The 4794-nt window shown below is 43.8% G+C and overlaps 1 pseudogene across 1 annotated transcript; it reads left to right on the forward strand.

Moving 5' to 3' along the window:
* The first annotated feature begins 754 nt into the window (after nucleotides 1–754).
* Nucleotides 755–4336, forward strand: LOC311588164 (large ribosomal subunit protein eL15-like; annotated as a pseudogene). The gene is made up of 4 exons: nucleotides 755–789; nucleotides 2664–2729; nucleotides 2811–3338; nucleotides 4288–4336. The product of its transcript is annotated as a large ribosomal subunit protein eL15-like (transcript).
* Nucleotides 4337–4794: the final 458 nt, after the last annotated feature.

Raw genomic sequence — 4794 nt, forward strand, 5'->3', positions numbered from 1 at the left:
AGAAGGCAGTGTTTGTGGGCTGGGAGAAGCAACAGCGCAGAAGGTGCTTTGGAAAGCTTAATTGTGCCTTAAGAATTGCTCCCTTTCAGTCTTACTCCCACTTGGAGTTGAGATAGCTGTGTGTGCCCAACTTGGTGATTTCTGTGACTGGTGCTGGATCCCCTAAGTGAACCCACAGTGAGTGGCCTTTGCTCAGGCATTTTGTCTGCAGCAGGGTTTCCAGCAAGCCAGGAGCTCAGGAGGTAATATAGAAGAAAACAAAAACAAAAACAAAAACAAAGCAAAACAAAACAAAAACAAGGCCCTATCCCCAAATCCTAGGGATTTTGTCGTTATTCTCTAATCTTGATTTTCTAGAACCATCTTAAGGCCTTCCTAAGTTGGCGTCGTGTTTGTTTTCCCAGGTTATGAGGTTCTGTTGCATAGAGGAGATCTGCCTCACAAAGATGTTATGTCTTGATCCCCCAAAACAGTGAATGCATTTCCTTCCATGGTAAATGGGAATGGAGGTAGCAGAGGCAACACAGGTTGACTATAAGAGAAACGATAATCCTGAATTATCTGAGCATGCCCAGTGGGCTCTCATGTGTTATTAGGGTCTGATTTTTATAGGGCTTTGAATATAGAAGAGAAATGCAGAAGAGTTTGTGTTGGTGTTGGTGTTGGGATGTTCTGAGATAAGACTCAGTCAAGCCCTGCAAAATCTTGTGATCTGAGAAACACCAAAATGGGCAAGGTCAAGGAGTCCTAGATTATGATAGAAATCAACGAAGTTAACATCACCCACAGGTATGTCAAGAAGGTGAGCTATTGTTCTTGCTGTGTAAGCCAAGGCTGGTAACTTGTGTAGGCAGCAATGCCTACAACACATTTTCATCACCCACCTGACTAGAAGGGTACTCAGGGACACCAGACTATGGACAGAGCTTTGGATGTAGCTTGTTCCTAGGTGAGCCTGTTGTGTCTTTAGACTACCTTATATTGACTTTCTCAGTCCTTGATCATGTTGTTTCAACAGTCATGCTAAGCAAATGACAAAATCTGTTGGGGTGATCTTTTTGTGCACTGTGTAAAGGTTGTCTTTATATATTCAAATGCTGATCTCTGTATCTGCAGAGAGCCGAGTCCAGGCTGGACTCTGGCATTGTTATTCTCTGGCTGCATCATATTTTGTAAACACTCTCTCCAACACCTTCTGATTGGTTTAATAAAGAGATGAATGGCCAATAGCAGAGGCAGGAGAAGAAGGTGGGACTTCCAGGCAGAGATAGGAACTGTGGAAAGATTTTGCTGCACAGACATGGAAGGAGAAACAAGTGATGGGACTGGGAAGAGGTAACAAGCCACGTGGTAAAAGGTAGATTAGTATAAAGGGGTTAATTTAAGTTAAGACTAGTACCGAACAAGCCTAAGCCAAGGCCAAGCTTTCATAATAGATAAAAGGTCTTCATGTCATTATTAGGAGCTGGTGGTCCAAGAAAATCTGGTCATAATTGCACCCCAACAGTTATAATTGACACCCAAAGTTTATAAAAATCCACCATTTCTTTCTGATCAGTAGAACAACGAGCATCATAATAAAGACCAATGGGACACATTATCCAGGAAATAGACTCCATATTTATTGTGTAGCACCAAAAAGTGGAGCTATTTTTTGATCATTTTCATAATAATGTTTAAGACTCTGGGTTGATCACACAGAGGAATATTAAATAAGGAGGCAATCAGTGTGTGTGTGTGTGTGTGTGTGTGTGTGTGTGTGTGTGTGTGTCTATATGTCTGTGTGTATGCATGTGCATGCCATGGCACTCATGTAGAAGTCAGAAGACAATCTGTAGGAGGTGGTTTTCTCCTTTCCCATGTGTGTCCTGGGGACTGAATTAAAGTTATTAGACTTGGCATTATGCACCTTTACCAGTTGAGCCATATTGCTGGCCTGACTTTCAGTTGTGACAGGTTTCAGTGGATGCCCAGTGTCCCATCGGTCTTTATTATAATGGTAGAGAGAAAGAGTAGATTTTATCATTTGCTTAACATGACTGTTGAGAAAACACGATCAAAAACTGGGAGTGCCAATATAAACCAATCTAAATACCCAACAGGCCCACCTGGGGTCAGGCCAAAGTTCTGCTCATAGTCTGATGTCTCTGAGTGCCCTTCTGGTCAGGTGGGTGATGAAAATGTATTGAATACCTGAGGAGGGAACTGACTCATAGTTGTACCTGGATTCAGATGGTCATATTATTTCCCCTCTCCAGTGAGCACTCACCATGGAAAATGACTACAGAAATGTTTGGGGGAGAATAAGTCATACAAGATACTTAGTACTAGCAGTTGAACAGAGACCTTCACAAATGGACTCATACTTTTACATAAAAATTTACTTATCATTGTTTTATACCTATTAGTGTTTTGTCTCCTGTGTACATGCATGCATATCACATGCATGCCCTGGGAGGTCCGAAGATGGCATATGGTTCCCTGGAACTGGAGTTACAGATGGTTGTGAGCTGCCATGTGGGTGTTGGGAGCCAAATTCAAGTTCTCTGTAAGAGCAGGAAGGGTTCTTACTCACTGGACCATCTCTCCAGCTCTGAGAGGTCAGTCTTTTACTCTAACCATGGGGTTAAGACATAATAGATTAAGATATGTCAACTTTGCAGAAAGTCTACTTCAGATGCAGAGTTTAAAAAACTCATAGGGGCCACTGCTCCGGCAGCAGCCATCAGGTGAGCCAAGTTGGGTGCATACAAATACATCCAGGAGCTATGGAGGAAGAAGCAGTCTGATGTGATGTGCTTTCTTCTCAGGGTCCACTGCTGGCAATGCCGACAGATCTCTGCTTTGCACAAGGCTCCTAGCTCCACCTGGCTTGCTAAGGCATGAAGGCTGGGATACAAGGCCAAGCAAAATTATGCAATTTACAGAATTCACATCTGCCGTGGTGGCCGCAAACCCCTAGTTCCTAAGGGTGCAACTTACAGCAAGCCTGTCCACCATGGTGTTAACCAACGAAAATTTGCACGACAACTTCAGTCTGTTGCCATGGAGAGAGCTGGATGCCATTGTGGGGACATTGAGAGTCCTGAATTCTTACTGGGTTGGTGAAGATTCCACATATAAATTTTTGAGGTTATCCTCGTGGATCCATCCCATAAAGCTAACAGAAGAAATCCTGATACCGAGTGGATCACCAAACCAGTCCACAAACACAGAGAGATGCGTGGACTGACGTCTGCTGTCTGCAAGAGCCATGGCCTTGGAAAGGGCCGCAACACTATTGGTGGCTGTCCCCGTGCAGCCTGGATAAGACGCAATACTCTCCAGCTCCACCTTTTGTTTGTAAAATTCATGCCCAATAAACAACTTAGGAGAGACAAACAAACAAACAAACAAACACCCTCCTACAGATCAAGTCTACGTAGACTGCCCAGCTACTGTTTGAGAACATCTTGGCTAATTATTAATCTCGAAGTTCATTGTGTGACAGAGAATTCTGACTGACACTCAGTCTTTTCTATTCATTTGAGTGATATTCCTGCTTGTGTGCACATACGTGTGTGTGTTTGCATACATGTACACCTGCATGTGAAGGCCAGAGGATGGCCCTCAGGTATCAGCCACCTTTTTTTCTCTGAGTATTAATAGACTAAGGCTGGCAATGGAGTCTCTGCAGAGTGTCTTTGGTTTCATAGTATCGTTCAAGGAGCTGTGAGTCTCAGTTCTGATGCTGTCTCTCCTCCCCACCCTGTGCTCCTTACTTTCTTACCATCCCTCTTTTATGTTGTCACCTGAGCTTTTGGGTGGGTGGGGGAGTGATATAAAAATCCGATTTAGGGCCAATCTCTTTTTTTTCAGTTTTTAAATTATAATTCATTCACATCACATCCCCAATTTTAATCCCCTCGCTCTTATCTTCCTGTTCCCAGCCTCCCTCCCTCTTCTGCCCCATTTCCCTTCCCTAGACTTCTGACAGGTGGCGTCCTCTTCCCCCATGACCTGACCACAGCCTATCAGGTCTCATCTGGACAGCCAGCATCCCCTTCCTCTGTGTGCCCACTGGGCCTCTCCACCAAGGGGCAGTGTAGGGTTGATCTCTTAATAAACACTTCTCAGCAGATTGGCCAGTTATGTGTCTGCATTAACTGCTGACCACTACAGAGAAAAGCTTCTCTGGTGAGGCTTGAGGGTCATGCTGATCTTTGTTTGGAGCATATAACTTTAGAGTAGCAACATCCTCTGGATGGAATATTCCCCTCATTGACCGTTGTTATCATTTATCACTAGCTTTGGTTTGAAGTCTATCCTATCAGATGCTACAAAAATCAACACCTGATCATTTACTGTTGTCTCTTGCTTGGAAAAGTATTGACTCTTTTGCATTCTTTTAGTTGAGTGAAGCTTTTGCCTCTCATGGTGAGGCACATTTCTTAAAAGGAACAGATAGATGGTTCCTGCTGTTTGCTCCTATCTGCTAGTCTGTGTCTTTGGGAGAACTGAGCCTGTTGACATTGGAGTAATCGTTGAGAGCTGTGCATGGAGTCTTGGCATTTGTTGTTTTTCCAGTGCTTTGGACTCTATTTTCTTCTGTCTTCCACATTTTTCTAGTGTGGTTTCTTCTTTCCTGTGTCCTGGTGTGTGGATCTATCTTTTCAGCCTATAGTTAGGTCCTCTGTAGAGCTGTCTTGGTGGTCACACACCTCTGTCTTGCTTTTCATAGAGAGATCCACCTTTCCCCTCAACTATGATAGTAGCTTTGCTGAGTAGAGTATTCTGGGCTGGCAGAGATCAGAA

This window comes from Acomys minous (genome assembly GCF_964271855.1).
Source record: "Acomys minous genome assembly, chromosome: 17".
NCBI lineage: Eukaryota > Metazoa > Chordata > Mammalia > Rodentia > Muridae > Acomys > Acomys minous.